Genomic DNA, 22802 nt, shown 5'->3' with positions numbered 1-22802 from the left:
TCAGCTGGCAGACTTATACATCTCCCGAATAGTGTCTCTCCATGGTGTTCCTTTGGAAATTAACTCAGATCGAGGAAGTCTCTTCACCTCTCGATTTTGGGAAAGTTTCCAAAATGCTATGGGAACCCGTCTCTCCTTCAGCACTGCTTTCCACCCTCAGTCGAGTGGTCAAGTGGAACGCGTCAATCAGATTCTAGAAGACATGCTTCGAGCCTCTGTTATCTCATTCGGAATGGACTGGGAGAAGTGCCTTCCATTTGCCGAATTCGCTTACAACAACAGTTATCAATCTAGCTTGGGTAAAGCCCCTTTTGAAGTTCTCTATGGACGACGGTGTCGAACACCCCTTAACTGGTCAGAGACCGGGGAAAGACAATTCTTTGGCCCGGATATGATTCAGGAAGCGGAAGAACAAGTTCGCATCGTTCGCGAAAAGTTGAAAACAGCCCAATCCCGTCAAAAGAGTCAATATGACCGAAAGCATAAGGCTATGACTTTCGAGGTTGACGAGAAGGCTTATCTTCGGGTCACCCCTCTGAAGGGAACCCATCGTTTCGGTATCAAAGGAAAATTGGCTCCTCGCTACATTGGACCTTTTCGCATTCTCGCCAAACGAGGAGAAGTTGCCTACCAGTTGGAACTACCTCCGCACCTCTCCAGAGTCCACGATGTCTTCCACGTTTCCCAACTCAGGCGTTGCTTCTCGGATCCTATCCATGGAGTGGACCACGAAACGCTTGATCTCCAAGATAATCTTACATATCGAGAGTACCCCGTTCGTATCCTCGATCAGGCCGAACGTATCACTCGACGTCATAATATCAAGTTTCTCAAGGTTCAATGGTCGCACCATTCTGAGGATGAAGCAACTTGGGAAAGGGAGGATCGTCTTCGACTCGAGTACCCCGCCTTCTTTCCGGAGGAACCCAAATCTCGGGACGAGATTCTTTTGAGTGGGGGTGACTTGTCACACCCTAGCTAGTCATGCATTGGAGTGTTGCATCATGTTTACTTTTTCATCAGAAACTTGAAATGGGGATGACAGAACCCCCAGTCCCCTCTGAAACCAACTAGGGTTTACTAAAAACTTTTTCAATGAACCTGAAATGCCCTTCTAAAATGCCCATCATTTTTGTCTTGGTTCAGAACCCCTGCCAAAAGTGGTGCACATTTTCCTAGGCCATCTTAGGGTTTTTGAATTAAATCATAAATATTTGAATTTGGGCATTTAAAATTATATAAAATATTTAAATGCTCAAATACCTCCAAACTAAAATGTTTCATGTTGGAAATAATCCAACTATGGACCAGGAGTAATTTGGTGATTTTTGAAGTTGCCTAGGTATTTTATTAAATTCAACAAAGTTGCAGATATATTAAAAAAAGAAAACAGAAACAGAAAAAAAGGGGAAACTTACCTGGCGCCACCGCAGGCCCACCAGCCAGCCCACCTGGCCGGCCCAGCCCGGCCACCGCTCCAGCGAGCTGCTTGGCTCGCCAGGCAGGCAGCCAAGGTGCTCGGCGGCGGCACCGCAGCTCGCCACGCAGCTGCTCGCCGCCTCGCCGCCTTCCTCGCCCGGCTAACGCCGTGGATCAGCCTCCCTCTCTCCCCCGAACCCCCCAGACACCCCCTCTCCTCTCCAGCTCCTCCCCCTCGCACGCCCCAGCCATGGCCGACGCCATCGCCGCCACCCCCTCGCCGTAGCCACGCCCTCCGTCCACCCCACGCCGTGCCACCGTGTCCAGGAGCTCCGCCGCTGTCCACTTCATCGAGCAGCCGAGCCCCGAGCGCTCGCAACGCCCGAGTCCACCGCACCGACCTCGCCCGAGCTCACCGTCGCCGGAGATCCCCTTCAACGCCGTCGTCGCTCCGGTCCATCTCCGGCCGCACCAAGGACTCCGTCGCACTCACTGTGAGCTTAGCCATCTTCCCCTCCCTTCCGTTCTTGCTCCCGAGCCGTGTAGCAACCTCCCGGAGCTCAACCGCACCCACCGCCGTGGAGCTCGTCGCCGACGTGCTCCCGGTCATCCTCCGGCCACAAACTGGTGTCCATCATGCTCACCGTGTCACGTAGCATCTGGCTAGCCACTCCCCGAGCCTCACCGACCCCTCTAGCGCCAAGTTCGTCTTCGGCCGAACCCCGGTGGCCGCCCAAGTCGTCGCCGGCGCCAACTCCGGCCACCCCGACCTCAACGGACTCCGCCAAGAGCTGCGGTTTGTCCTCAGCTCCCCTCCGGTGGTCTCCGCGGCCCATTTGGTGGCCGAAATGGCCAAAACCACTCCCGCCGCCGCGTCGGGCTCGCCGGCGGCTAAACGCCGGCGTCGCTGGTTTTGACTTTGACCATGGGTGGGCCCTGGTTGACTCCCCTGAGTCAATGACAGGTGGGGCCCAGCCCTGTTAATTAAACAGGATTAGTTTTAATTAAGTTTTAATTAAAATAATCACCCTGACATGCGGGACCCACTGTCAGGTTTGACCCAGACCTGTTCCGTTGACCTGCTGACGTCACACTGACGTCAGGCTGACGCAGTAATTGATTTTCTGGATTTAATTTAAATCAGGAAATTCCAGAATATAATTTAAACTTCAAAAATTCATAACTTTTATTCTGTAACTCCAAATTGGACAAATTATATATGAAAAATGATCAGAAAAATCCAATCTATCCATCTGTACTATTTTCATGCATGATCAAACAAGTTAAATTGATGTTTTTAACAGAACAAGGAAAAGCACCTTAAAAGGCCATGTTTGAGTTTGAAGTTTGAATCTTTGATTCAAATTTGTTCAAACCCTTCTGGTTTTAGTTGCATTAGCCCAACACACTCATATTGCCATGTTTCATGCATGCATCATATTGTTGCACATTGTTTGGTGATGGTTGTGTATCGGTGTCCTTTGCGACAGGTTCTGCCTCCGAGGAGTACCGTGATTACCCTAACGAGGAACCGTATCAGTGCATCGAACCATCAGGCAAGCAACCAACCATTTGATCATATCGATACAATCCCATGTTCTCGCTCCTGCTCTCTTTTACTGCATTAAGACAACGCGTTTCAAACTGCTGTGTGCTACGGTAGTTGAACCCATTTCCTCTGCATGACCTGTCATTGCCACAGTAACTAGATGAAACCCACTAGCATGTGTAGGAGTTGTTTGAGCCATATGTATGTGTTGTTCCTACCTTGCTATGCCTGCTATGCTTAGAGTCGTGTCAGGTCTGGCTCATCTGGGTGATGGGCTAGAGTGAAATGTTTATCTCGGTAATGAGAGTGGTGTGGTGAACACGATTTGGTAAAGGTATCGATGAGAGGCCATGTAGGAGTACATGGTGGGTTGTTTCATTGAAGCCGACCTTAGGCACTGAGATCTGTATGCGTGATTTAAGATACAGCTACTACCATGCATTGGGCCCTGAAATATGACCCCGCTCGACTTCTTATTCACCCTAGCTCTCTGTCCAGGAGTTGCAAGTAGTTTCTGGTGTTTGTAGCCTACTGGAGGGCGTGGACAGCGCTGACCGTAGGGGTGGGCTGTGATGCAGTAGGTACGTGGCACGGTGTACCGAATACCCGTTAGGTATCTCGGGAACCCTGTTCACATCGTTCGGAGCCGTATGGGAAACCTCGGTCGGACTCCCTGCGGATGGAACCTGAATAGGCGATAAACCTGGACTAGAGGCTTAAGTGTTCAGGTAGGTCGTGGTCTACACCCACGTCGGCTTTTGCTTGAAGTCTGCCGAGCACATGTCGTGTGCAGACGCTAAGTGGTGGAAACATGTATGAAGAAGTACACCCCTGCAGGGTTACCATAATCTATTCGAATAGCCGCGTCCGCGGTAAAGGACTACTTGGTTGCCTATACAGTTCATAGACAAGTAAATGGAAACTGTTAAAAGCCTCAAGATAAGTGTGAGTGCCGAGGATGGCTCTTCCGTAGGAAGACGGAGGTGGATCCTCGGTAGTGTATTGAAGTGGTGAGTAGTGGACTCGTGTGCGCAAAACCATTTCAAGTTGGAGTATCGTAGGATAGTCTAGCCAAGAGTCAAAGCTGGCTTGCTGCAATAACTCCACCAACCCTTCTTGATAATATGCATGTATGTAGGATCTGATGTAAGTATTGCTGAGTACCTTTGTACTCATGTTGCTATAATTTACATTTTTTACAGAAGACGCTGCAACCCCTTCTGATGGGTTCTACGTAGACGTTGACATCAACGAGTAGGCTAAAGACCCAGGTGGTGACCCTGAGCTTGTGAAGGACCACGTAGTATAGTTAGGCTTTCCAAGCCTCTTTTATTTTACTAGTTGTCTGTACTCAGACAAGTTACTTCCGCTGCTGGTTTGTATGACTGTATGACTTGTATGTTGGGTCGTGAGACCCGTACCTTGTGTATGTTATGTATGGCTCCCTGAGCCTTAAATAAAGTACTTGTGTCATAGAGTCATGTTGTGATGCTTCGTTGTATTTGCACATATCGAGCATATTGTGTGTATGATTAAAATGCTTGGTATGTGTGGGATCTGACTATCTAGTTGTTTATCTTTAGTAGCCTCTCTTACCGGGAAATGTCTCCTAGTGTTACCGCTGAGCCATGGTAGCTTGCTACTGCTCTGGAACACTTAGGCTGGCCGGCATGTGTCCTTCTTCGTTCCTGTGTCTGTCCCTTCGGGGAAATGTCACGCTTTGAGTACCGGAGTCCTGTTAGCCCGCTACAGCCCGGTTTACCGGAGTCCTGCTAGCCCAGTGCTTCAGCCCGGACCCACTTGCTGATGACCGACACGTTCGAAGCTGGGTCATGGATGCCTGTCCCTGTAAGTCTGTGCCACTTTGGGTTTACGACTAGTCATGTCAGCCCGGGCTCTTATCATATGGATGCTAGCGACACTATCATATACGTGAGCCAAAAGGCGCTAACGGTCCCGGGCAAAGGTAAGGCGACACCCGTGGAGATACCGTGCGTGAGGCCGCAAAGTGATATGAGGTGTTACCGGCTAGATCGATGTGACATCGAGTCGGGGTCCTGACAGGTTCTCCTTCAAACTTCATGTTCCTGTCGAATAATGTCCGGCTTTCTTATAAATGTTGCGCTCCTTGACTTCTACGCCCAATAATGGCCTTCTTCCACGTGTCGTATGAATGCGAGAAGTTAGGGTATTTTTACATTTTCCCCCCTAGCCGTGCGAACGAGCCGCCTATAAGAGAGGCGAGGATCTAGATCCAACTCACACCATCCTCCTTCCGCAAGTACTCATCGAAGCGCCTCTGACAAAAATCCATTCTATCATGGATAGTCGACGCGGCTCCTCCTCTCGCGCTCCCAGCCCTAAGCCAGGAGATTGGGGGAGATGCTCAGTTCCACACACCGAGCTAGTGGCGCTCCAAACCGAGGGATATCTTCCCCCAGCCTTCATGGTTCCGGTTCGAGCCGGACTGGCCACCTTCCGGGGTGGAAAGCAGGCGGAGAGCGTTCCCAACCCCTCCAAAGGAGAGCGGGTATGCTTTGTCCCTTATTTAATAAGGGGACTCGGATTTCCCATACATCCGTTTCTCTGGGGGCTCCTGGAGTTCTACGGACTCCAGCTTCACCACCTTACACCTGCCTCCATTTTGCACATCACGGGCTTTGTAGCTCTTTGCGAGCTATTCTTGGGCATCGAGCCCCATTTTGCGCTGTGGAAGAGATTGTTTTGCCTCGTACCCCGTTCTCACGAGGGGTCAATATATCAAGTGGGCGGAGCCGAAATATGGCGCATCGCCGGGACCGGATATCCATCCGGCACCCCGAAGAAGGCGTCCAAAGATTGGCCTTCGGAATGGTTCTATATGGAGGACGCCCCTCTGCCAGATCCAGTTCGAATCGGCCTTCCGAAGTTTAGCAATGCTCCCTTGAAGAAACGCCTGAGTTGGCACCCACAGAGCCCTCAACGGGAGGATGATGGGAGCGTCCATTATCTGATGGGCCGGATTAGGTTACTGGCCCACTCCGGATTGACCATGATTGGAATCATGGCCACGTGCATTATGCGAGGGGTGCAGCCGCTCCAATATAGGGGCCACCCCATGTGGGATTTCAATGGGGAGAACGACGCCACCCGTCATGGCCGCAAGGGGCGAGGATCGGCCGCGGATCTGGTGAAGATCATGTCCGGCTTGTACAAGGGGGAGAAGGAGGACTTTCTCCAGACGAGCCCATTGAATGGGTTCTCCATCAATAACCCTCGGAGCTGGGTAAGCGAACGTTTATTCATCCGACCCGTGCTTTTTGAAGTTAAATGCCTTACTTTATGATTTTGTCGCAGAAACTGCGTCGGGATGTGGAGGGCATACACAGTCCGGCTCCACAACCCGAGGATCCGGGGAGATCCCTTGATCCGGCCTTCGAAGAGGATCTGGACATAAAGGTGGAGCTAATTGACGGGGTGTTCCACCAACTCAGCATGGACAATGCTTTAGTCGCCATTACAGCTTACTACCCCGGATTATGTCCGGCTTCTCAGGTAATTATGACCGGAGTTCTGACACCATTACTTCGTCCTTGCGTATTTCATATCACCGTATACCAACGGTGTCTTGCAGGAGGTGCCTTCAAGGCGAGAAGCCGAACCTATGGCGGCTGACCAGCAAGGGTCAGTTCGGCCCAGCAGGCGGAAAAGGAGTGCGACGCGAATCGAAACGTCGCCGCAATGGTACGGCGCACCGCTGTTTTTAAGGGAAGGATCCCTAGGAGGTATATTAATGCTCATAACTTTTCCAGGAGAAAGAGCGCTCGCCGGATAGTGTCCGGAGAGGTTGCCAATCAAGCCTCCGCCAGCCATGCTCCAACGCGTGGTCCGGAAGGGGAGGCGAACACAGGGCATGAGCCGGATGCTCCTCCAACGAAGGATGCCGACAGGCTGTCCGCCACCCGTTCTGAGGTGCAGAGCGCCATGAATCACAGGCGACGCTGGACAGTTCTTCGTGACGCGTGCTTCTCCCCAGAGGCGTTGAATGCCTTTGATGCGGGAGACGCGCACCTCCGTGCTGCTCAAGATGGTTTAACCAGAGCCACGGAGCAGTATGTGAAGGACATACGGGTAAGTAATTTTAATAGATATATATGCCAGTAGCCCCCGAGACTTAAAATAGTTAAAATAACTGATTTAAGGATCATTTATTATGCAGGATCTTATGGAGAAGAATACCCACCTATCCCAGGAACTTCAAGAGTGCAAGGCCCAACTTGAGGCCGCACTGGCCGCCACAGGGGGAGCCACAGAGACCCCCGCTAGTAATACGTACTTTGAAAAGATAAGTAGTTAACAAAGTGCGGCGTGTGCGTAAATCTGATAATAATATTGCAGAGGGCGCCGGACTAGATCCGGACAAGCAACAACTACTGCGCCAGTTGAAGGCCGGTGAGAGGGTGCTTATGAAGGTGCAGCAGGAGAGGAACAAACTCCAAGATGACCACACCCAGCTTGGAGAAGAGCTAAAAGGTGTTCGGGCCCAGCTGTGTAGCTTCTTGAAGGAGAATCAGCGGCTTCATCGCGGCATCTATAGTAAGTGCTTGAGCAAACTTTTTTGAAAAGAAGAGTTCGGCGAGGAAGTCGGTTGACAGAAATATGTCTGTAGGTGTGCTCACAGGTCGCCCTATGGAGGAAATGCCCGGTTCAACGGGTGACCAACTTCCCGAGCTGGTGCAACTGCTTGAACGTGTTCGGCAGGCGATGAGTGGCGTCGTTCAGGCCTTATGGCCTTCCGTCTCCCTACCTGAGGGCCTTGGAGGGCTTGCTGAGAAGCTTCAGGGAGTACGTCGACGTCTTCGTCTATGGAAGATATCGGCCTGCCATCAAGGTGCCAGGGAGGCCTGGGCCATGGTGAAGACGCGGTACCCGAAGGCTGACCCAAACCACATGGCCGAGGTCGGACCTGCGGGGCCTGATGGGAAGGAGATCCCTGTGAGCTTGATGTACGGCCAAGTAGAGCTGGCCGCGAAATATACCCAACAGGACTGTAAATTAGACAGCCTGTTAGATGGGATTGAAGAGGAGTACAATCAGTCAGTTTGACGATGTAATTTTAAAATGACATGTAAAATGCCTTCTAGCCGGATTGTAGATCATTTGCCTTTGCGGACCTTTTCGCTTCAACCTTGGGACCTAATAGTCCGGAGTGTGTCCGAATAACCTGACGGTTATAAAAGAACCGGGGAATGCATGGAGATAAGGCGTAGGGGTCATAATTGCTTTATCAGACAAGTGCCCAACTAGCTATTATATATTACATGGTTAGTAAGAAACATCTTCCAGGGAGAATAGTTCCGTTAAGGGTTCCTTTCCCTGGGAGGCATGCCCTAAAGTGCATGTCCGGACTGCGAAAATAGCAGAAAAAGCATCTGGGGGCAGATAAATAAGTAAGTAATAAATCATCTTTCAGGTCACCGACCGAATATTCCCTTAAGAACGCTAGCCTTCGGCTTCACCCAGTCTGAGGTACACATCCGGCTGACCCGGCAGTAACAATCGTAGAGGTGCTCCCTTTACCTCCTAGCCGAACAATCGAGAATGTAGGGGTAAGCACAGGAGCCAGGCAACCTGGCTTGGCCAAAACTTAAGTCATATCGATGCATATAATGGTGATCAAAAGGTACATGTGGAAGTGTGACACATGTGGTGGGCATGAAGCCCATATAAATAAGCTTCTGTTAAATAAGCCCCCAGGTATAATGAGTGCTAGGAGCACATCAAGTGTGTGCGAAAAATGCGCAAATCAGCCTATCAAAGGTATTGAAAAAAAAGGTGGGAAGAAGGAGGAGGACAAGAGACAGTGAAAATATAAAAAGGTGGACGGAGGAGTGAGACGAACTCAGGGTCCAGCATTAGGCGTAGAATCTTCGGAGACGGGCTGCGTTCCATGGGTTCGGCTCGAGTCGGTTGTCAGATGCGTTACATAGATGGTATGCTCCGCCGGTCAGGACTTGGTCGATGATGAAGGGACCTTCCCACTTGGGCTTAAGTTTGTCCTTTTTCTTGTCCGGCAGGCGTAGAACAAGTTTGCCAACATTGTAAGTTTTGGCCCGTACTTCTCTGCTTTGATATCTTCGAGCCTGCTGCTGATAGAATGCGGAACGAGCTTTTGCCACGTCCCGCTCCTCCTCTAAGGCGTCCAAACTGTCCTGCCGATCCAACTCGGCTTCTCTCTCTTCGTACAGGCGCACGCGAGGTGAGTCATGAATTATGTCGCAGGGCAGAACTGCCTCTGCGCTGTATACCATAAAAATGGTGTGAATCCGGTAGTGCAGTTTGGCGTGGTCCGCAACCCCCAGAGTACGGAGTCGAGCTCCTCTACCCAGTGCGTGTTAGATTCCTTCAGGGACCGCACTAGTCTGGGTTTAATGCGGCTCATGATTAGACCATTTGCTCGCTCGACTTGACCATTAGTTTGGGGGTGATAGACTGAAGCACAGTCGAGCTTGATGCCCATGTTTTTGCACCAGAGTTTAACCTCGTCAGCCGTGAAATTCGAGCCATTATCAGTGATGATGCTGTGGGGGACGCCGAAACGGTGTACTACCCCGGATATGAAGTCTATCACAGGTCCGGATTCTGCCGTTTTAACCGGCTTGGCCTCTATCCATTTGGTGAATTTGTCCACCATGACCAATAAGTATTTGTGCTTGTGGGTTCCCCCTTTAAGGGGTCCAACCATGTCAAGCCCCCAGACCGCGAACGGCCAGGTGATGGGTATAGTTTTGAGGGCGGTGGGTGGCATGTGGCTCTGATTAGCAAAGAGCTAGCAACCGACGCATCGTTGGACTAAGTCCTGAGCATCTGCCCGGGCTGTTGGACAATAAAATCCTGTACGGAAGGCCTTGCCTACAAGGGCCCGGGCTGTCGCACGGTGCCCGCTGAGTCCAGCGTGAATTTCAGCCAGGAGATTTCGCCCTTCCTCTTCGGAGATACACCTTTGAAGGACTCCGGTTGTGCTTTTCTTATAAAGTTCTCCCTCATGGACCTTGTAGGATTTAGATCACCGAACTATGCAGCGGGCCTCATTTTGGTCTTCGAGAAGTTCCTGCCTGATTAAGTAGGCTAGGAATGGTTCCGTCCACGGGGCAATTACTGCCATTATTTCGTGGGCTGAAGGTGTTATTTCATTGGCTGAGCTGCCGATTGTGTCACAGTGGTCTGAGTTAGGTGATGCAGCTGGTTCCGGATTGTTATTTCCGGACTCCTCTTCCCATAATACGGATGGCTTAAAGAGCCATTCCAGGAAGATGTTTGGAGGGACGGCGTCGCATTTTGCGCCGATGCGTGCCAACACGTCTGCTGCCTGGTTGTTATCCCAGGCTACATGGTGGAATTCGAGTCCTTCGAACCGTGCTGACATTTTTAGGACGGTGTTGTGGTAGGCTGCCATTTTCGGATCTTTGGCGTCAAAGTCTCCATTTACTTGGGATATTGCAAGGTTTGAATCCCCGCGCACCTCTAGGCGTTGAATGCCCATGGAGATTGCCATCCGGAGGCCATGTAGAAGGGCCTCGTATTCGGCTGCGTTGTTGGAGTCCATGTACATTATTTGAAGTACGTATTGGACTATGTCTCCGGTTGGGGACGTCAAGACGACGCCAGCCCCCAAGCCAGCCAATGTTTTGGATCCGTCGAAATGCATGATCCAATTGGAGTACGCGCCGTACTCTTTAGGGAGTTTGGCTTCGGTCCATTCGGCGACGAAGTCAGCCAGAACCTGCGACTTTATAGGTCGCCGTGGTTTATAGGTTATGTCAAATGGTAAGAGCTCAATGGCCCATTTTGCAATCCTGCCCGTCGCATCGCGATTGTTTATAATGTCGTTGAGAGGTACTTCAGAGGCCACCGTTATGGAACACTCTTGAAAGTAGTGCCGCAGCTTCCGGGATGCCATGAACACCGCGTATGCTATCTTTTGATAGTGTGGGTACCGGGACTTGCATGGAGTTAGGACAGTGGATACGTAGTACACTGGTTTTTGAAGAGGGAACTTGTGCCCTTCTGTTTCTCATTCGACGACGAGTACCGCGCTGACAACTTGATGTGTTGCTGCGATATATAACAACATTGGTTCGCCCAGGTTGGGCACGGCCAGGACCGGGTTTGTTGCCAATACGGCCTTTATTTCTTCGAGTCCAGCCGTGGCAGCATCCGTCCATTCGAAATGTTCGGTGCGCCGGAGGAGGCGATAGAGGGACAGTGCCTTTTCTCCCAAACGGGAGATGATGCGGCTTAGAGCCGCCACACATCCAGTTAGTTTTTGTATTTGCTTGAGGTCTTTTGGGATATCCAATTATGACAGAGCTCGGATCTTGGCTGGGTTTGCTTCAATTCCTCTACCGGATACAATGAAGCCCAAGAGCTTTCCGGCTGGTACGCCGAAAACACATTTTTCCGGGTTGAGCTTAATGTCATATGCTCGGAGGTTGTCGAATGTCAACCTCAAGTCGTCTACTAGAGTTTCGACGTGTTTGGTCTTGACGATCACATCGTCTACGTATGCCTCTACTGTTTTGCCTATTTGGGTAGCCAGACATGTCTGAATCATGCACTGATATGTTGCGCCGGCATTTTTGAGTCCGAAGGGCATTGTGTTGAAGCAAAATGGCCCATATGGAGTAATGAAGGCCATTGCGGCCTGGTCTTTTTCTGCCATCTTGATTTGATGGTATCCGGAGTATGCGTCGAGGAAGCACAATGAATCGTGCCCTGCGGTAGCATCGATGATTTGGTCGATGCGAGGGAGAGGGAAAGGGTCCTTTGGACAGGCCTTGTTAAGGTCTTTGAAATCGACACAAAGGCACCAGGATTTGTCCTTTTTTGGTACCATTACTAGGTTGGCTAGCCAGTCCGGATGTTTTATATCTCTGATGAATCCGGCTTCTAAGAGTTTGGCTAGCTCCTCTCCCATTGCCTGTCTTTTGGGTTCGGAAAATCGCCGAAGAGCTTGTTTGACTGGCTTGAATCCTTTTAGGATATTTAGGTTGTGCTCTGCCAGCCTGCGTGGGATTCCTGGCATGTTTGAAGGGTGCCAGGCAAAAATGTCCCAATTTTCACGAAGGAATTCTCGTAGTGCGGCTTCTACATCAGGATTTAATTGTGCCCCAATGGAGGCCGTCTTTGTGGGGTCCGTTGGATGGACCTGGAATTTGACTATTTTGTCTGCTGGTTTAAAAGAGGTGGACTTGGACCTCTTATCGAGTATCACATCGTCCCTATCCATCATGGAGCGCAGCGCAGTTAGTTCCTCTGCCGCTAGGGCTTCCGATAATGCCTCTAGGGCCAGTGCGGCTGTCTTATTTTCAGCGCGGAGTGGTGTATCTGGATCACTGGCGAGAGTGATTATTCCATTGGGTCCGGGCATTTTGAGCTTCATGTACCCGTAATGGGGTATAGCTTGGAAGATTGTGAATGCCTCTCGCCCTAACAAGGCGTGATATCCGCTGCCGAATAGGGCCACTTGGAAGGTGACCTCTTCGGACCTGTAATTGTCCGGCGAGCCGAACACTACATCCAGTGTGATTTTTCCTGTGCAGCGTACTTCTCGACTAGGGATTATTCCCCTGAAGGTTGTGCTGCTTCGCTCAATGCGGCTCCAGTCAATTTCCATTTTTTGAAGGGTTTCTTCGTAGATGTGGTTTAATCCGCTGCCGCCATCCATGAGTACCTTGGTAAGACGAAAGCCGTCCACTATCGGACTGAGGACCAATGCGGCTGGTGCTCTAGCTGTTCGGAATTTAGGTTCGTCGCTGGCATTGAAGGTGATAGCCGTGTCGCTCCATGGATTTGTTGTTGCTACTTGGTAGACTTCGGCAAGGCTGCGGATTGTTCGTTTCCGCATGTTATTTGATGCGAAAGTCTCGAAGACTGTTAATACCGTACTGGTACTGCTGGGCTGGTTGTTTAGGGCTAAAAAGCCTTCGCCACTTTTGGCCACCTGCCGTAGTATCCAACATGCTCGAAGGCTATGTGTTGGAGTGGCGCCCTCCATACTGTGGATTTTACAGGGTCCGTTGAGCCATCCCTCCAGTACGGTTCCGTACCCTTTAGGGGGTTTTTGCTTCTTGGTTTTTAACCCGGGCGCTTGAGTATGACGCACCCTTTTATTTCGGACTGGGCTGTATTCAGGGCCGGATTGTCCCAAAACCTAGTTTCAGTTTTCCAAGCACTCTCCATCGCGCAGTATTTGTGTACAATGGTCGCTAGGTCGGCGAAGCGTGTAACTTCGCGACGACTGATGGCGTTTATGATTCCCTTGTCCGTGCAATTGTTGCAGAAAATTGAAATCGCGCTTTCTTCACGGCAGTCCATTATCCTGTTCATAACCAGGAGGAATCTGGCCCAGTAATGATGTATTGTTTCATCAGGATCTTGCCGTATTTGAGATAGATCGCTTATGTTTGGGTGGGCGGGTGGAATTAGGTTCGAAACCCCGCCTGATATGAGGCTCAAAGGCCAAGAAGCTTCCGGATTTGGAAGCTTGGTTTGTTGGATGCTTTCCAACAAATCTGGTCCGGTGCCTGACTTTAGGCTCAGTATTTGATTGGCGTCCGTCCCTCCGCGGGAATCCGGCATGGAGGGATCGGGAATCCGGACATAGTTGGTTTTTAACATAGAAGAAGAGTCGCCGCATTGTTCCTCTACCAAAACAACATGGTGGGTAACCTTGGGAGAGTTAATTTCTCTCAGATCGGTTTTAAGCCCAATCTGATCGTAGTCGGTAGCGACTCCCAGGGCGGCGATGCGATCTAAGAGCCCATTACGGAGGAGAGCACAATCGGATCTAGCTGCTCGGCCAATTCCGAGCTGACGTGAAGATCGCTTTTAATGACCTAAGAGGTCATTGTCGGAGCGGTGGCCGAACAGGCGGTCATAAGAAAACCGCCTAGCCGGATAGTCTGGCAGGCGGCCAAAGCTCCCTTGACGATGGCGCCGTCTTTAAAGACGGGAAAAGGCATCCTTCCTGATGGTGACGGCACAGGGGAGCTCTCAATGAAAGCACCAATGTCGGTGTCAAAACCGGCGGATCTCGGGTAGGGGGTCCCGAACTATGCGTCTAGGCGGATGGTAACAGGAGACTAGGGACACGATGTTTTACCCAGGTTCGGGCCCTCTTGATGGAGGTAAAACCCTATGTCCTGCTTGATTAATATTGATGATGTGTGTTACAAGAGTGGATCTACCACGAGATCAAGGAGGCTAAACCCTAGAAGCTAGCCTATGGTATGATTGTTGTCCGTCCTATGGACTAAAGCCATCCAGTTTATATAGACACCGGAGAGGGCTAGGGTTATACAGAGTCGGTTACAATGGTAGGAGATCTACATATCCGTATCGCCAAGCTTTCCTTCCACGCCAAGGAAAGTCCCATCCGGACACGGGACGAAGTCTTCAATCTTGTATCTTCATAGTCTTGGAGTCCGGCCAATGATGATAGTTCGGCTATCTGGACACCCCCTAGTCCAGGACTCCCTCAGGGCCCACAGCATGTCCACGAGACAGGGGGGCGCCTACCCCCCCCCCTAGGGTGTGGCCTCCTATCTCGTGGGCCCCATGGAACTCCACCGACCTCAACTCCAACTCCATATATTCCGTCTTGGGGAAAAAATCGAGGAGAAAGTTTCATCGCGTTTTACGACACGAAGCCGCCGCCAAGCCCTAATCTCTCTCGGGAGGGCTGATCTGGAGTCCGTTCGGGGCCCCAGAGAGGGGGATTCGTCGCTGTCGTCATCATCAACCATCCTCCATCACCAATTTCATGTTCTCACCGCCGTGCATGAGTAATTCCATCGTAGGCTTGCTGGACGGTGATGGGTTGGATGAGATTTACCATGTAATCAAGTTAGTTTTGTTAGGGTTTGATCCCTAGTATCCACTATGTTCTGAGATTGATGTTGCTATGACTTTGCTATGCTTAATGCTTGTCACTAGGGCCCGAGTGCCATGATTTCAGATCTGAACCTATATGTCTTCATGAATATATGTGTGTTCTTGATCCTATCTTGCAAGTCTATAGTCAGCTATTATGTGTTATGATCCGACAACCCCGAAGTGACTATAATCGGGATACTTCTCGGTGATGACCATAGTTTGAGGAGTTCATGTATTCACCATGTGTTAATGCTTTGGTCCAGTTCTCTATTAAAAGGAGGCCTTAATATCCCTTAGTTTCCGTAAGGACCCCGCTGCAACGGGAGGGTAGGACAAAAGATGTCATGCAAGTTCTTTTCCATAAGCACGTATGACTATTTACGGAATACATGCCTACATTACATTGATGAATTGGAGCTAGTTCTATATCACCCTATGTTATAATTATTGCATGAGGAATCGCAACCGGCATAATTATCCATCACTAATCCATTGCCTACGAGCTTTTCATATATTGTTCTCCGCTTATTTACTTTTCCCACTAGTAGAAAAAGGACCTAATGTGAGACACATTAGTGCCGGTTCGATTTTGGCCCGGTACTAATGGTACCATTAGTGCCGGTTTGAATGGCTATGCATTAATGCCGGTTTGTTTTGAACCTTTAGTACCGGTTCGTGCCACGAACCGGTATTAAAGGGGTGGTGGCAGGCTGGCGTCAGGTTGGGGCCCCGCGATCACCTTTAGTACCAGTTCGTGGCACAAACCGGTACTAAAGGGCTAACCTTTAATACCGGTTCGTGTCACGAAGTGGTACTAAAGGGGTTTGACCTATAGTACCGGTTCGTGGCACAAACCGGTACTAAAGGGCAAATTTCAATCTCTACCCCCCCCCCCTATATCGCCATTTCAGTTTTGAAAAATACAAAAGAAAATGATAAAAAATTCAAAAAATAAAGTTCTTCGAGATGTAGTTATATAACTACATCTACCAGTTAGGAAAATTAAAAAACTTAAATTTGGACATGTTTTGCAAAAAAGTGTAGCGAAAATGTAAAACGGCTATAACTTTTGCATACGATGTCGGAAAAAAACGTATAATATATCAAAAAAATCAGCACGAAAATCCGCATCCGATTTTGACAGCCTATGACCTGTTTGCAATTTTTTAGAATCCTCAAATTCCAAAAGGAGAAAAAGATATGCTCAAATTTAAGTTTTTTTTTAATTTTGGTTAAATCTCGTCAAACTATGGTCAAACTAGTTATTCAAGAAGTATTAATGTTACTACATACTTATTCAAGAATATAAGTGTTACTAAATAATTATTTCAATTTTTGAATTTTGCTCAAATCTGGTCAAACTATCGTCAAACTATGGTCAAACTTATTTAAGAAATATTAGTGTTACTAAATAATTACTGTTTTTTAGAATAATAGTTTCAAACTCAAACGGTGAAATGTGTGACCTAATGCTCAAGCTAAACTGTTGAGGGTTAATAGGATTTACAGCTTACATTTGTCAGGAAAACAACAAGTGCAGACTTGGAAAGTAGGGGGAATAGAACTCCGAAGTTAAGCGTGCTCAGGCTGGGGGAGTGAGCTGATGGGTGACCGGTCGGGAAGTTAGACGATTTATAATGAGTGATCCACACTTGAGTAGTTAAGAGGGGCGATTAGAGACTAAATCATCAAATAATTCAGAAATTTGAAAATTGAAAAAAAAAACATTTTTTTCAAAATTTTCAAAAAAAATACCTTCAGTACCGGTTGGTAACACCAACTGGTATTAAAGGTCCCCCATACCATGGCGCGAGCTCACGCCACGTGGAGGGACTTTAGTGGAGGTTCGTGCCGAACCGGTACTAAAGGGGGGCGGGCTTTAGTCTCCACTCTTTAGTGCCGGTTGCAAAACCGGTATTAAAGGCCCTTATGAACCGGTATTAAAGCTCCGTTTTCTACTAGTGTCCGTTGCTACTGTTACAACTACTACAAAAACCCAAAAACATTTATCTTTATTGTTGCTACTGTTACCATTATTATCATACTACTTTGCTACTAAATACTTTGATGCAGATACTAAGTTATCCAGGTGTGGTTGAATTGACAACTCAACTGCTAATATTCAAGAATATTCTTTGGCTCCCCTTGTGTCGAATCAATAAATTTGGGCTGTACTTCACCCTTGAAAGTTGTTGCGATCCCGTACACTTGTGGGTTATCAAGACTAATTTCTAGCACCGTTGCCGGGGAGCATAGCTCTATTCTCTGACTCACTTGGGATTTATATCTCTTGATCACTATGAAGAACTTGAAAGATGCTAAGACCAAGATTTTGCCCTCAACTACGAGGGGAGGTAAGGAACTGCCATCTAGCTCTGCACTAGATATTCCTTCCGTTATTAGTAGGCTTGCGACACCTAAACCTGCTACTGCTATGAATTCTGATATGTCACATGTTATTGATGTGACACTTCTGTAATGCAAGATGAAACTAATTCTGTGCGTGATACTACTTTGCCATTAGGTGAATTTCTAGATGTACAACTTGCTAGAGTTAGGGGGGATGAAAACATTGAAGAACCTATTATTGATGATAGTGATGATGAACGTTCCCCCAATGATTATGTATTACCTGTTGTTCCTAAGGGTTATGTTATGAATGAAGCAGTTGCTATGGAAATTCTTGCTTGCAATGATACAAATGATCTTAAGAAATTATTAGCTAAATGGAAGCAGCAGTCTCTTAATGCTAGAATGAAACCCGATCCTGCTTTTGCTACTTCACCTATTTGTGTTACTGATAAGGATTATGAATTCTCCATTGATCCTGATATTATTACTTTAGTTGAATCCAATCCTTTTTATGGCCTTGAATCTGAAACTGGTGTGCACATCTTACCAAGTTCAATGATATAGCCACCCTGTTTACTCATGATGAGAAGTCTCGCTATTTATATATCCTTAAGATATTTCTGTTCTCATTAAAGGGTGATGCTAAAACTTGGTATAATTCTCTTGCTCCTGATTGTGTGCGTAGTCCCCATGATATGATTTATTACATCTCTGCTAAATATTTCCCTGCTCATAAGAAACAAGCTGCCTTGCGGGAAATATATAATTTTGTGCAAATCAAAGAAGAGAGTCTCACACAAGCTTGGGGGAGGCTTCTCCGGTTACTTAATGCTTTGCCTGATCATCCTCTTAAGAAAAATGAAATACTTGATATCTTTTATAATGGACTAACCAATGCTTCCAAGGACTACTTGGATAGTTGTGCTGGTTGTGTTTTCAGGGAAAGAACAGTCGACGAAGCTGAAATATTATTGAATAATATGTTGACTAATGAAAATAATTGGACTCTTCCCGAGCCAGTGCTGAAGTAATTCCTGAACCCACTCCGAAGAAGAGATGTGTTTTATTTCTCAGTCCTGAAGATATGTAAGAGGCAAAGAAATCAATGAAATAAAAAGGTATTAAAGCTGAAGATGTTAAGAATTTACCACCTATTGAAGAAATACATGGTCTTAATTTACCGCCTGAAGAACCACATTGTCTTGATAACCCGACACAGGTAGTAAAGGTAAATTCACTCTATAGATATGATAAAGTTGAAATACCCTCTACTGCATTTCATAGCCCATGCTTAGATGAATTTGATGAGTTTATGGCTTGACAAGAAAGTTTTAATGCTTATGTTGGTAGAGAGTTAAAGAATAATGCTTTCGAGATAGGACGCGTAGGTGATAATCTGGCTAGAGTTAAAGATGAGCTTCACCGCATTAGTAAATATGCTTCTATGGTTGCTACTAAAGCAGAGCAAGTACTCAAAGCTCAAAATGATTTGCTTGATGAATTGAATAATAAAAATGACTTTGCCGTTAGAGTGGCTACTAGAACTGGTAGAATGACTCGGGAACCTTTGTATCCTGAAGGCCACCCTAAGAGAATCGAGCAAGATTCTCAGAGAAATAATTTAGAGGCACCTAGTTCTTCTAAGAAGAACAAGAAGAAAAACGATAGAATGTTGCATGCTTCTAGTGAACCTACTGTAGACACACCTGAGAATCCCAATGATATTTCTATTTTCGATGCTGAAACACAATCAGGTGATGAACATGAACCTAGTGATAATGTTAATGATAATGTTCATGTTAATGCTCAACCTAGCAAAAACAATGATGTAGAGATTGAACCTGTTGTTGATCTTGATAGCCCACAATCAAAGAATCAACGTTATGATAAGAGAGATTTTGTTGCTAGGAAGCACGGTAAAGAAAGAGAACCATGGGTTCAGAAACCCATGCCCTTTCCTCCTAAACCATCCAAATCAAAGGATGATGAGGATTTTGAGCGCTTTGCTGAAATGATTAGACCTATTTTCTTACGTATGCACTTAACTGATATGCTTAAAGTAAATCCTTATGCTATGTATATGAAGGATATCATCACAAATAAAAGGAAGATACCGGAAGCTGAAATTTCCACCATGCTTGTTAATTACACTTTTAAGGGTGGAATACCAAAGAAACTTAGAGATTCGGGTGTTCCAACTATACCATGCTCCATTAAAACAAATTATGTCAGAACTGATTTATGTGATCTTGGAGCCGATGTTAGTGTTATGCCTCTCTCTTTATATCGTAGACTTGAATTGAATAAGTTGACACCTACTGAAATATCTTTGCAAATGGTTGATAAATCAACTGTTAGACATGTTGGTATTTGTGAGGATGTGCCTGTCGTGGTTGCAAATGTCACTATCTTAACGGACTTTGTTATTCTTGATATTCCCGAGGACGATAGTATGTCTATTATCCTTGGTAGACCTTTTCTTAATACTGCAGGGGTTGTTATTGATTCCAACAAAGGGAATGTCACTTTTCATGTTAATGGTAATGACCACACGGTACACTTTCCGAGGAAACAATCTCAAGTTCATAGCATCAATACTATTGAAAAAGTTCCAACTATCATTTTTGGAGGTTTTGAATTTCCTCTCTCTACTGTCAAGAAAAAGTATGATATTCTTATTGTTGGCGATTTTCATATCCCCGTTGAGGTAACTTAGTGTTATTCGAAATTTGTCCTGTTCCGTGTTATTCGGAATGAGTTTATTAACAAGACTTGATCAACCTTGTTAGCGGGTTCATTTTGATGAGCACGAGATGGATGAAACTAGGAGGCACAACCTTCTGTACCCTCTTTTTACTTTCTGTTATTTAGAATAAATAAAGTAAAAATAGTATTATCCGTCTGTTTTCTGAATTATACGTGCATTAAAAAATAGTCCGAAAATAAAAGTGCTCCAAATGCCCTGCAAATTTAGTATGATTTTTTCTAGAATATTTGAGGATTTTAGGCACTGAAAACACTGCAGGAGGAGCAAGCACCAGGACACGAGAGAGGAGGGCGCGCCCCCCCTGTAGGGCGCGCCCCACTGTCTCATGGGCCCCTAATGGCTCCCCTCCACTTATGCCAGCACCCACACAGTTCACCTTCTACCCAAAAAAATCCCCATCCAGCTCAAGCACGAGTTCTAGCTCGTTTTGCTGCGATTTTCGATCTCCTAGCTCAAAGCTCCATTCACAAAACTGCTTTGGAAGATTGTTGCTTGGTATGTGACTCCTCCATTGGTCCAATTAGTTTTTGTTCTAGTTCTTTATTCATTGCAAATTTTTGCTGCTTAGGTGACCATGTTCTTGAGCTTGCATGTTAAAATTTTGAGGTCCCAAGCAATTCCAATGCATGATATGGGCTCTAGGCATATGTAGGAGTAGTTGCTATCACTCTTGTTTAGTTTTATGCACTTTTATTTTGAAGTTACTAAAAATTCAGAAATTTTCAGAAAAAGAAATATGCTTAGAAGAATGTACCAAGGAGGTTCCTCGGCAAAGAAAGGGCCAAGGATTGCTATACGTGAACAAGATATTAATTTGCCAAGGGACGCAAATGCACGGGCTTGTGAGTGGCCATCCGATGATTTTATGGTCGAAGCAGGGTTCAAGGAAGAATTTGACACGTATGTGTGTAATGCCGAGCTGGAGGACTTCTTACAAGATAAGTGTTCTCAACATTATCAATTGACCGATTCCTTTGTGCGGAGGTTCGAATATATTTCTGCGTGTAATTCTCCTAGTGTCATGTTTGATATTTATGATACATCTTATACCATGGATTTAGAGAATTTCACAACTGCTTGCAAACTCCCGCAGTGAGGTAATATTAATGATCCTCCCAAATCTGAATTAAGAGATTTTCTTGCTAATATTACTGTGGGAGAATCTAGGGACGTAGCACAAGCTACCATAGGGAGCATTCATTTTCCTGCTATACATTACTTTGCTCTCTTTATTGGTAAGGACAAGGTATGTCACATGTGTGCCCCTGATCTTTGTGTCCTCAAGAGTGTTGTGTCAGGTTATAAAGGTTATAACTTGGGGGCAATAGTTGCATGTAGGTTGCAGAATAATAGTAGAAGGGGAGATTTCTTTGGAGGAATTTATGCAACCCGTGTGGCTAATTTTCTTAATATAGCTCCACGAGAGGGGGATAAGATTGTACCTCCTGTTTATTTGGATAAAGTAGCTATGTTTGATCATCATTTTCTTGAGAGGAATGAACAATTCCTCCATTATCGACTAATCTATGACAGACGCAACGTCGTCCCTGTTACTCTTCCTGCTCCCTACCTTTTTAAATATTAGGCAAAAGGAAGATATGTTGTCACCAGGGAAGAAGCAACTGAAAATGAGAGGGGAATGGAGGCAGTTCACCAACACGCTGCTGCTCAGAAGGCGATCGCCTCTGCATCTCAGTACTACCCCAGTTTCACTTATTGATATTCAGCAGCGCACATTACCATAGGGCCCACCCGTCAGCGCGTATATGAAGGACACAAATGGTAATAAATTAGTGGTCGGTGGGTATTCGAAGTCGTGAGACCTCTGGTTGGCAGTCACCGACGGTTGGGAGGGGGCGTTCATTGGGCGGTGGGGTGGGGATCGCCAGAGAAAAAGCTCAGTGAATGGGGGGGCTGCTAGAGGGATGGCCGGTGCGGCGGCACACCGGCGGTGGGGAGTGGTTTCGGGGAGGGCGGGCCAGCCACAGGCGGCGGGGGCTGGCGGTTCGGCCGGTGGTGGCTGGCGGCTCGGGGGGTGGAGTTTGATGATAAACTGGAGGCCCTTGATTTCGTATCCAATGGCTGGAAAATCTATTGACCAGAGATGAAAAAGCCAGTCGACTGTCGTGTAGCTAGCCTCACCCCGCACGTACACATGCACGCACACAAGACACACACGCATGCAGACATGCAACACTGACACGTACACATAACATACACATGCACGCACGCAAGACACACACGCATGCACGCGTGCAACACTGACACGTACACACGCACACATGCTGGCGTGCAACACTGACACACGCACGTATACATCTAGATACATCCCCTTTTATTCATTTTGATGACAAGTATTTTCGGACAGAGGGAGTACACATGCACTCACGAACACACGCACGTACGCACCCATGCATGCAACACTGAAACATACCCTTGCGCGCACGCAACACTGCACGCCTGCATGCACACAGCACACGACGCAAGACAAGCGCTCAACCTATACGTGCATGCACCCTTTGTTAAGGACATGGATTGTTACGGGTATTAATCAATCTTATCTGTGATAAGCAGAACATTGATGTTTGCAGCGGTCTTTATGAATCACGATGTATCGAACGGGCTATCAACATAGTAGGCTTACCTACATGAAAAAGATGACATCACACTCAATGAACAATCATCGTTTTATGAAATGCCCGCTTCTGACCGCCCTGGCCCACCAAAGGTTCCTCTGTTGTGCGCTGCCTGCGTTGGGTCACTGACATGCAGGACATGCACCCAAAGAGCCCACACGTT

Source organism: Triticum dicoccoides, chromosome 3B (assembly GCF_002162155.2).
Source record: "Triticum dicoccoides isolate Atlit2015 ecotype Zavitan chromosome 3B, WEW_v2.0, whole genome shotgun sequence".
Lineage (NCBI taxonomy): Eukaryota > Viridiplantae > Streptophyta > Magnoliopsida > Poales > Poaceae > Triticum > Triticum dicoccoides.
Note: the sequence above shows the minus strand (reverse complement) of the source record.